The sequence below is a fragment of the Meles meles genome, chromosome 15, assembly GCF_922984935.1.
Source record: "Meles meles chromosome 15, mMelMel3.1 paternal haplotype, whole genome shotgun sequence".
Lineage (NCBI taxonomy): Eukaryota > Metazoa > Chordata > Mammalia > Carnivora > Mustelidae > Meles > Meles meles.
Window position 1 is genome coordinate 31,730,658 of NC_060080.1, and position 11,605 is coordinate 31,742,262.

The 11,605-nt window shown below is 39.4% G+C and overlaps 1 protein-coding gene across 1 annotated transcript in view; it reads right to left on the minus strand.

Annotated features, from left to right (window-relative positions):
* Nucleotides 1–8,937, minus strand: part of CDKL4 (cyclin dependent kinase like 4) — a 47,096-nt gene extending 38,159 nt beyond the window's left edge. The window contains exon 1 of the mRNA XM_045979497.1: nt 8,627–8,937. The gene's annotated coding sequence lies outside the window, so the exon portion shown is untranslated. The remainder of the gene's footprint in view (nt 1–8,626) is intronic.
* Nucleotides 8,938–11,605: the final 2,668 nt, after the last annotated feature.

Consider the following 11,605-nt stretch of genomic DNA (forward strand, 5'->3'; position numbering starts at 1 on the left):
TCTCTGCTTGGCAGGGAGCCTGCTTCCTCCTCCTCTCTCTCTCTGCCTGCCTCTCTGCCTACTTGTGATCTCTGTCTGTCAAATAAATAAATAAATAAATCTTAAAAAAAAAAAAAGGCAGGAACTAGAAGTGTTAAGAATATACCCAAAGAAGTGTAAGAAATAAAAATCAAACATAATACATAGAGAAAGAAACACAGATTAACACCGTACATATAAAAATTATAATATAAAACAATATGACAGAGTAAAGACTAGTATTAGTAATATCAATATATATGAGTGGGCTTAACTCATGTATTAAATGAAAAAGATTTTCAATTTGGCTCCCAAAGAAGATCTAAGTATAAGCTCTATGCAAGAGATACATCTAAAATGACTCAGAAACATTAAAAATAAAAAGACAAGCGAAGGTATTCAGGACAAATGGAAACATGAAGAAAGGAGATTTATGATCCTGCTACCTGATGAAGTAGAATTAAAACTACAAAGAGCATTAAATACAATGAAAGGGAGATATTTTTAATGCTAAAGTCACAGTTCACAATGAAGATACAAAAGCCCCCAAATAACATAGCAATTACTGTTACAAAGCAGAAACTTTAGGACATGCAAGAAGACATGTACAGAAACACACTAATAATGAAATTTAAACAGACCACTCTCAGGAAAAGGCAAGGCAAATGAACAAAAGATATGTAAGTATGTAGAAGACCTAAACAATATAACCAATAAGGTAGACCTTTAGGAGAGAGATACATTGAATTTTATACTGATTATTTAAAATACACCTTCTTCTCAAGCACATATGGAATATATGTAAGAAGTGACAATATATTAGGTCACCAAGAAAACATCAGAAAATTTCGTAAACTAGAAACACTATAAAAGCATTCCGATCACAAACTATCAAACTAGAAATCAGAATAATTTAAATATATATATTTAATGCATACATAATACACATATTACTTATACATTTTATATTTATGGTATATATATATATTTATATAGATAATAAAAAAAGACTTTCTACCTAGACACTAAAAAAACCCTTCAATTAAATACCTGCTGGGTGAAGGGGGGAAAACAGACTGAAATCATGTAATTAAAAATAATAAAAATGAAAATACTACATATTAAATCAATGAGATACATTTTAAAGTAGGGTTTCTCAACGGGGGGTGATTTTGGCCCCCAACAGAATTTTTCAATGTCTGGAGATATTTTAGATTGTTATTGAGTATGCTGAGGCTACAGATGCTGCTGAGTACAATACACAGGAAAGAACGCCATAATAAAGAATTTTCTATCTAAATGTTCATAATGCTGTGGTTGAGATACCCTGACATATAGAAACGAGAAGAAAAAAAGTCTAGAGATCAAACCAGTACAGAAGAAGAAAGAGTAAAAATAACAAATCAAATCAACACTCTAAAAAGAGAGCTACAAAATAAAGCAGAAGAAAGCACAAGCAACAATAAAATTAAAGCAGAAATGAATAGAGAATACAAAAATAATAGTTTTTTTTTAATTTTAAGATTTTATTTGTTTATTTGACAGAAAGAACACAAGCAGTGGGGAGTGGCAGCCAGAGAGAGAGGGAGAAGAAGGTTACCTGCAGAGCAGGGGAAGCACGATATGGGACTCGACCCCAGGACTCCGGGATCATGACCTGAGCTGAAGGCAGTGACCCAACCAACTGAGCCACCCAGGCACCTCAATAATAGGTCTTATTAATAAACTCAAATCCTAGTTCCTTAAAAAAATTAAAACAGACAAATCTATAACTAGCTTAATCAATAAAAAAGGGAGAAAGAATGAATATACAAAAAGAGAATACTTTTTTTTAAATCCTGAGGTTACTCTGCAGACATCTATAAAGATGAATCTGAGAACTTAGATGAAATGGGTACTTTTATTTTTTTTTAAGATTTTATTTATTTATTTGACAGAGAGAGGTCACAAGTAGGTAGAGAGGCAGAGAAAGAGGGGGAAGCAGGGCCCCTGCTGAGCCACCCAGGTGCCCCTGAAATGGATAATTTTCCAGAAAAACAGAGTTTACAAAAATTTACCTAATTAGAGATTGAGAATTTAGAATGGTTCCTGTATAAGAAATTTTTTTTTTTTTTTTTTAAGTCCCATGAAAAAGCACCAGGAGTCTGACTTTGACTACTGTGGGGTAAAGAGGTTGGTGAATCCTCTTCCTAAAACACAAGACTAGAGAAAATTTAAAAAAAAACAAAAAACAAAAAAAAACCCCTAAAACCCAAACCAAAGCTAACCCATAACAATTTGCGGGCTCTGGAAATCAACCAAAGGCAAAAAACAAATTGAGAAGTATTTATTCATGATAAACTAGAATTCCACTAAGTACAGTGGGAATCTGTGGCTTCTTAACAGGGTCTGCTGCCTTTCTTTCTCTACCCCATCCCTCAGCTCAGCAGGTGCAGTAGTTTTACCACTGTGAACTGTACAACTGGCCATGAACCAGAAGCCTTACTCTAAGAGAAAATAAGCTTGACATAGCTCAAACCTGTGACAGCCTGAAAACCTGCGACAATAATGTCAGTAAAATTCTTACAAATTCAGTAGGAAACAAATACGGAAAAAACCCACAGCTTTGCAAACCTAAGGATGTGGTTCCAGTAGGGGTGAACTATAGACTAGCCAAAAATTTATGGGAAGATCATGGAAATGAAAGAACCATAGAAGGGTTAGTTTGGCTTTGCATATCTCTCGTTAACTGGGAAACTATGAGGAATGCACAGGGAAGATAAAGGAAGGGCCTGAGGGAAGTTAAGGCTGAGGCCAATTTGAGGACTGACTGAACTATGAATGCATAATGAATGCAGTCTCCAACCCACACAATGATCCACTGGAAGAGGTGGAAAGACTATGGCTAGAGTTATTTAAGTACCACTGCTGCCCAAATTATTGGGCAGACAATGGTGAATCCTAGAGAGCCAGGCTAAAAAATTAAAAAACTGAACACAGACATCAACAGTCCCACACTTGGAAAGAGATAGATTCTGGAATACAGGCAAGTTGCAAAAACAAAAAACAAACCCACAAAAAAAAAGCCCTTGGGAGAAAATTGGAATCCAGCATAGATAAATTATCTAAAGTGTCCGGTTTTCAATTAAAAAAATAATGGGACATACTAAGAAAAATGAGTGTGCCTGATATTTAGGGGAAAAAAAAAAGACAATAAAGATGGATTCTGAAGGAAGCCTGCTATTTTATTTAGCTGACAAAGACTTTAAAGTGACAAATGAAGAAATTGAATAATAATAAAAAGTATGCCCACAAAGAAAAGGGTCAGATGGCTTCAAAAGTTAATTCTACCAAGTATTCAAAAGAAGAATTATTACCAATTCTTCACAAACTAGTCCCAAAAATAAAAGAGGAGGAAACATTTCCTAACTCAATCCATAAGGCCAATATTACCTTGATATGCAGTCAGACTAAGAAATTACTAGAAAACTACAGATTATTATTCTCATGAATATAGATACAAGAATCCCCAACAAAATAATTGGCAAACCAAATCCAGACATATATGAAAAGGATTATATGTTTGATTATGTAGAATTTATTTCAAGAATGCAAGGTTGGTTTAATATCTGAAAATCAGTTATGTGTGACACCATAATAACAGAATAAAAGACGAAACTACATGACCATCCCAATAGACCTGAAAAAAGAATTTGACAAAAGCCAACACTTTCAACAAATCAGGAATAGAAGGGAACTTCCTCAAAGACATTTGTGAAAAATGTACAGTTAACCTGCTTAAGGGTGAGAGACAATGCTTTCTCCCTAAGACTGGGAAAATGATTTTGCTTTTACCACTTCTATTTAACATTGTTTTGGAAGTTCTTGCCACTGCAACAAAGCAAGAAAAAGAAATTAAAAGTTGTACAGATTGGAAATGGAAACTAATGCTGTCATTATTTGGAAATGCCATGACACTGTAAGCAAACAATCTTAATGAATCTATGAAAAACAACTTGAACTAATGAACAAGTTTGCAATGTAGTAGGATAGATGATCAATACAATAACATTGTGTTACTATGTACTAGCAACAATTTGAAGATGAAATGAAAATAATTCTATTCATCATAACATCAAAAGAATAAAATATTTTGAAATGAATTTAACAAATGAAGTGTAAGACTGCTACACCAAAAATTAAAAATACTGCTCATGAAATGAAAGAAGAGATAAATAAAAGGAGAGAAATGTCAAGTTCATGGATTGGAAAACTCAATTAAGATGTCAGTTCTCAGTAAACTCACTGACAGATTAAATTCAATCCCTATAAAAACCCCAACAGACTTTTTTGGGGGTAGAAATTGACAAGTTGAACCTTAGATTGATATGTAAATGCACAGTAACCAGAACAGCCAAAGCAAACTGGAATTAAAAACAAACTGGGAAGACTTATAATACCTGACTTCAAATTTTACCATAAAGTTATAGTAAATCAAGAGAATATGGTAAAGACACATATATATCAGTGAACAGAGTAGAGCATCAAGAAATGACCGTTTTGGGGGCACCTGGGTGGCTCAGTGGGTTAAAGCCGCTGCCTTCAGCTCAGGTCATGATCTCAGGGTCCTGGGATCGAGTCCCGCATTGGGCTCTCTTGCTCAGCAGGGAGCCTGCTTCCCTCTTTCTCTCTCTCTGCCTGCCTCTCTGCCTACTTGTGATCGCTCTCTGTCAAATAAACAAAATCTAAAAAAAATAAATAAATAAAAGAAATGACCCTTTTTATTTACAGTTAATTGATTTCAATAAAGATGCCATGGCAATTCAATGAAGAGAGAATGTTTTCAAACAAATGATGCTAGGAAAACTGAGGTCCATATGTAACAAACAAACAAGCAAGCAAACAAAAACTTAGATACCTACGCAATATACCAAAATTAACTAAAAATGAATCACAGACCAAAATGTAAAAGCCACAACTACTACTGACTTCTAATAAAAACAAAGGAGAAAAATCTTTCTGATCTTAAATTAGGCAAAGATTTCTAAGATATGACACTAAAAGCATGATAAAAGAAAAAGTTGATAAAGTGGAATTCATCAAAATTACAATCTTTGCTCCCCCCAAAAATTGCATTATTAAGAATGAAAAAATAAGCCTCAGACTGAAGAAAATATTAAAGGATTTGTATACACAATACATAAAGCCCTCTTATAATTCAACAGGCATCCAGAAAACCGAAGTTAAAAATGGACAAAAGATTTTTTTCATGTGAACTCTACCCCCAACATGGGGCTCATACTCATAAACCCAAGATCAAGAGTTGTATGCTCTACCAACTGAGCCAGCCAGTCACCCCCAAAATGGACAAAAGATTAATAGAGATATTTTACCAAAGAAGATATACAAATGTTTAATAAGTGCATGAAAGGATGCTATTAGCCTTCAGGAAATATGAATTAAAACCAAAATAAGATACCACCACACATCCACCAGAACAGGTAGAATCCAAAAGACTGACAATATCAAGGATTGATAAAGATGTATAGAAACTGGAACTCTCACACATTCATGGTGGGAATGTTAAGTGGCACAGCCCCACTGGAAAACAGTTTGGTAATATCTTAAAAATTAAACATAAATTTAACATAAAAGTTAAACATAAACAGCAATTCCACTCTCTGGTATCTACTCAGGAAAAATAAAAATATATGCCTATACGAAGACATGCATACAAATGTTATAGTACCATTATGCATAAGAGCTTCAATTGAAAACAAACTAAATATCCATTAATCAGTGAATGAAAATCCACACAATGAAATACTCATTCAACATTAAAAGGAAAGTACTGATACATGCTATTACATTATAAGCATTAAAAAAAAAAAAGCTGAAGACATATGCTATGTGAAAGAAGTCGGACAACTCCCCCCAACACACATATTGTATGGTTCCATTTATATGAAATTGTAGAAAAGACAATGCACCACCGAGAAGGACCCAGCATCTCCTTAATGGTACTATTGCCTGAAATGCAAAACTTGAAACAAATCATGAGAAAAAAATAGACAAAACTGGGGCACCTGGGAGGCCTCAGTGGGTTAAAGCTTCTGCCTTCAGCTCAGGTCATGATCCCGGGGTCCTGGGATTGAGCCCTCCCCTATCCTCCCCGCCCCGCCATGGGCTCTCTGTTCAGGAGGGAGCCTGCTTCCCTTCCGTTCTGCCTGCCTCTCTGCCTACGTGTGATCTCTGTCTCTGTCAAATAAATAAATAAAAACTTAATAAAATAAAAAAAATTTTAAAAATAGACAAAACTTTGGCATCCTACTACATAACTGGCCTGTATTTTTTAGAAAATGGTAAGGTCATAAAAGATAAAGGTCAAGGTACTATTCCAGAAGGAAGGAGACTAAAAAATTATGAAAAGGAAATGCAATGTGTGATCCTAAAATGAATCTTAGAATGGGATAACTGTCAAGAGTAATAGTGGGATAACTGGTGAAATCTAACCATTGACTGTGGACTAAGTACTAAATTTCCTGATTCTGGCAATCTGTACTGTGGTTATGTAAGAAAATGTCCTGATTCTTAGGAAATAGACTGAACTACTTAAGGGTAAAGGCACATGGTGCCTGTAACACTAACAAAAGGTACAAAAAATTAATGTACATGTATTTATATATGACAGAAAGGAAATGATAAAACAAATGGAGCACAATTAATGAATGTAGATGTATGGGAGTTCATTGTACCTTTCTTGCAAGTTTGAAATTATTATGTTAAAATCAAACTATTTAAAAAATCTACATTTGGTGGGACTGAAGTGTCATAACTCACTTTTCTTCTGCATATCTACATTCAATACACCAAAAACATCTTTCTCAAATATCAAGATAATCAGATATCCTTCCTCAAAAGTGTCTTATGGCCTCTGATACCACAGAATGAAAAAAAGATTATAGTAGGATACTTAGAGTCTTTTATACTCTGGTCCCAATGTACCTTTCCCACATTGCTTCTGAGATTCTTTCCCAAACACTTTCAGATCTGTCTCTGCTTATGTCACGGCTGAGAAGGTCTGACCCCCAAATCCTCATCTTTTGCAGTTCAACTCAAATGTCCTTTGTTTTATCCTTCCCCAATCCCTAAAGGCAAGCTCTTTCTCTGTACACATCCTATGTTCACAACTTCTACCACTCCTTTTTTACACATTATTCATTACACCTGACTTGCATTCTCAGCCTAGCGGCTGGCACGCGCCAGGTGCTCACACTGTTGAAGTCCTGCCATAATTTTTTTCTCTAACCTTTCCGCTATATTCGAAAAATAATTTTCTATTTTCAGCAAAGGAAATAATCACATTTTGATGGTTAATACAGTATCTGGGCAGCAACTCAAGATCAAGCAGTGATAGAGTCATTGACAGGGAATACATGAAACTGGTTGAAAATATTTCTCATAGTCATTTGTGACCTTCAGCTGAGCTTATGTATCTCTGGGCTATGGGGCCTCCTGACTTCAAAATTTACCGAACGCTTGACTGTTAAATTAATCAAGTTCTGTGTACAAAGGCAAAAACAGATATAGACTTGGACCCACTGGTAAATACAGAAAGATATTCGAGTAGATAAGGTACTTGAGTGGATCATTAAATTCTTTGAGTTTCCTATTTAATTTCCTTAGTCAGAAGGAAACGATGCACACAGAAACAGAGGAAACACTGGGAGGCAGATTATTTTCCATGATTGTATCACAAAGCACGGCCTGAGGGCTCAAGCACGCCTATGGAACGCACTGGGGGAAGAAAAACAAAATTAAGAGAGGGAGAGTAATGGGGTGAAAAAAATATTCATCAATTTCCTAATCTTAAGTTTATAAGAAACTGGTGTAAACAGTGGTGTTAGGAGCGAGGGAAGCAAGGAGACATTTTCAAGACCGGGCAAGCCCAGTTAAATTCTGCAGGCTTAAAGTCACAATGTGTGATGTTGTTTTACTGTTGTTTCCAGTGCACCCAAACTTGGTAGTGTTCGTATTTAACAGAACTGATCAAGAAAATAGGCTGCAAACGCATTCCGCATCTGTCTTATGAGCATAACACTGAACTACAGAACTTCAAAAGTACACGCACCTGTTAATAAACGTCTTGGTGGTAGTACAATCAGAGTCATTAAAAGCATCCCCGGGAAAGCCAGAAGACCATATAATTCACATAACCCAAGAAACTCGTTTTGCTTAAAACATCGCATTTCATATGTACACGTATCTGGAAGCTTGGCACAGTCCACCTTACTTCCAGGCCTCTAAAGAGGTCTTGACCTTTTAAAGGCAGTCCGGCTTCTCGGCCACACACGGGTCTCCCAGCGCGCGGGTGCGCCCCCCGCTGTCCCCTCTGCCACCACCTCAGCACTCGCCTCCCCCAGGCCGCACCTCCCGCTCGCCCCTAGGGAGCCGCAGCAGGTGGGGTGTGCGGCCGGCGGGAGCACCCCGCCACCTCCGGCCCTCGCCTCCGCCCTGCCTGCCACCCCACTCTCCTGCCCTCAGGAACTTTCCCTCATCTGGGCTCGTGCCTGCAGACACCGGCCCTCTCTCCATCAGGCCCCGGCCCGCCGCCAGCATCCCCACTTACTGTGTGGCCGGGGGGCGCCCGCGACGCCGTCTCGCGCAACCCGGAGCGGTCGGGACCCGGGGAAGGTCGCCGCGCGCCGGCCGCCACCTGCCCAGCAACTGAGGAGCGAAGGGCAGGGCCGCGGCGTCTCCGGGGCAACCGGACGCTCCCGGCGCGTGGGCCAGGCGGCTTCCGGAGCGGTCCCTGGGCTCATGCCGCACGGAAAGCCGGGGCCGAGCCGCCTGGCCTCGGGAGGGGCAGCCTCCGGGCGGAGCCGTGACGTCCCGGGTGCCCACGCCGCGGCGGTTTCTGCTCCAGAGCCCTGAAGACGCCCTGGAAGGCGCTCGGGAAACAAACTACTTTTCCATGAACGCCGTGACTGTAGCAAGTCCGGTTCCTTTCCAAGTTCGCAGCAGCACTTCAGAGGAAGCCCGCGTCAACGGTGACAAGAGGCCGCTTCCCTGCCCGGGCGGAGACCTTCAGTTTGTCAGATCATACGTCCTAGTCTTGCTTTATGGTCCACACAGCCTGTCGACAAACCTGTGGAGGCTTTGCCGTGACCGGCAGCTGTGAGCTGTGGGACACACCGCTGCCGCGTTCGCTGTTCTGCGCGCGCGCGCGCGGGGCGGGTGTCTGAGAGGATTCAGAATGAGACAGATGGGCCAGCCAGGGGGCAGCAAGTCGAACTAATCATGTGATGAATGTCATATCGAAGTATACGTGTTAACGCTGGACGAGATCATTCTTGCCAAAGCTTACCCTCTCGTTCCCAAATGTGAACTTAAAAATACTGGATGTTAACGAGCAGATACATACTTGCTCAGCGTCAGTAACGCGCTCCCCACCGCGCGGTGTTTAGGGTGGGCATACTTCCCCCTCTCCCTTCAGGTGGCTGTACTCTTCATCTTCAGTTTTTCCATTTGCTTCAAGTGCTTTGAAAATAAAACCAGAAACCTTTGTCTCCGTTCTCTTTCAAGACCAAGCATCCTCCCAATAAACTCAAGTCTACATGAACTCACACCTCCTCGTTTCTGCCCTCATCATGCTATAGAAAACATTCTCAGGAAGGATACAAGGCATCACCTAGGCACAAACCCAGCGGCCTGTTTCCACGGGCGTGTGTCCGATCGCTGCAGTTCCGAAAACTCTTGACTGCGGAGCTTCTCGCTCCTTTTCTCGTGGGGAAGCTCTCCACAGTCAGGCGCCACCCAGTTTTCTAGCTTTGTGCCCGTTGCTGTGCTCCAGGCTCGCTAAACAGCTCAGCTGCGTCTATCCTTAAGGTCCTGGAACCCTGGTCTAGCCTACACCTTGCTACCCTTTTGTCCGGTGCTCGTTAAACTCTTCGTCTGTTAACAACCCGATTTATAGGTAACCTTCCAAACAAAGGCTTTCTTTTCCCCTCAAAGTATAATTATGTGCAGTCTTTTGTACCTTTTATTTTTTTTCATCCAAGTAGGCTTCTTGAATACTGGAAGTGATGCCTTTTCCATCTCTTTTCCAGTGCCAGTTAGGTGCCTGGGTACACTGCAACATGTAAGTTGGTTAAATAACTAGCCCACAAGGGGCACCTGGGTGGCTCAGTGGGTTAAAGCCTCTGCCTTTGGCTCAGGTCATGATCCCAGGGTCCAAAGATCAAGCCCCGCATCAGGCTCTCTGCTCTGCAGGGAGCCTGCTTCCTCCTCTCTCTCTGCCTGCCCCTCTGCCTACTTGTGATCTCTGTCTGTCAAATAAAGAAATAAAATCTTAAAAAAAAAAAAAATAACTAGCCCACAAAAGTAAAAAGTCTTTGCAATAAGTTTTGATTACACTTACTGAATAAACTTTAGCTGTAATTTTATGCAAACCCTTTTATTCTAATACAAAACACTTTGAATAAAGAAAATGCTTTTTGGTAAAGCCACAAAATTAAGATAGGAAGTTAATTTCTCTTGTTGCAAGAGACTGAAAAATCAGAATTTGAAATCCAACTCCTGGAGAAAATAAATCTAATTTCTGGGAGAAAAAGTGCTTCATGTATTTTAGAGGGCAGAGGATATACTGCTCGTGTTCTGTGTAATCCGTACTTTAGTATAGTACTTACAGGTATACAATTTGAACGAAGTGGCCTGGGTTCAAGTCATAGCTCTACCACTTACCAGTTATATTCTTTGGCAAGTTACTTAAGCTTTCTGTGCCTCAGTTTCTTTACTTGTAAAGTGGCATTAACAATACAATACCTACCCCACTGGGCTGTTCTGGGGCTTCTGTAAGACAATCTGTGTAAAGCATGTAGAATCATCACACCTAGCAGAGATATATGCACGGGGCACTTGCTATATTCCCTCGAGCAATACTTAGTGCTTACCCATTATTTTGTATAGCACACATTTTCATCTTTCTTCTAGTAATGGTAAAAACTGCTATCTATCCGTCCTTTCTTTCCCGATCTCTCCTAAAATCAGCATAACCTGAATGACAGCCAGCAGGTCCAGAAACAACTGATCTCATTCTTTTCAACACTACTAAGAAACTAGCTAATAAGATAGACAGCTTGAACTTCAAATTGAAGTGTATTGTCTCTAACATTTAGGTGAGTAGCTCTTTTCCTTTTGAGCGAATAAAGATCCTTAATCAAAAGTTACTAGGTGGAGCTATAAAATTTGTATTTTTAAGAGTCATCAAAGATTATTCTGAGGCATATGATCCTTGGACCACCCTCAGAAAACTGATTTAAATTCAGGTCCACCAATGTTTCCCATATAGGGACTGCACATCAGAATAATCTGCATGACTTTATAAAAATAACAGGTTAGTGGGCTTGGCCCCCAAAGATTGATTACAGGGGTCTATGTTTTTAAAAAGCCCATGAGTAACACATAAACCACTTGTATATTTTCTGGGAATAATTCCAAGTGTTTGACAGTAAAATTGTTAAATTTTTTGAGGTGTGACCCTTTATATAATTTACAGGACTTGGAAATTAGAAAAAACAGTGGCCGAGAAAAAGGACCAACAATCTGG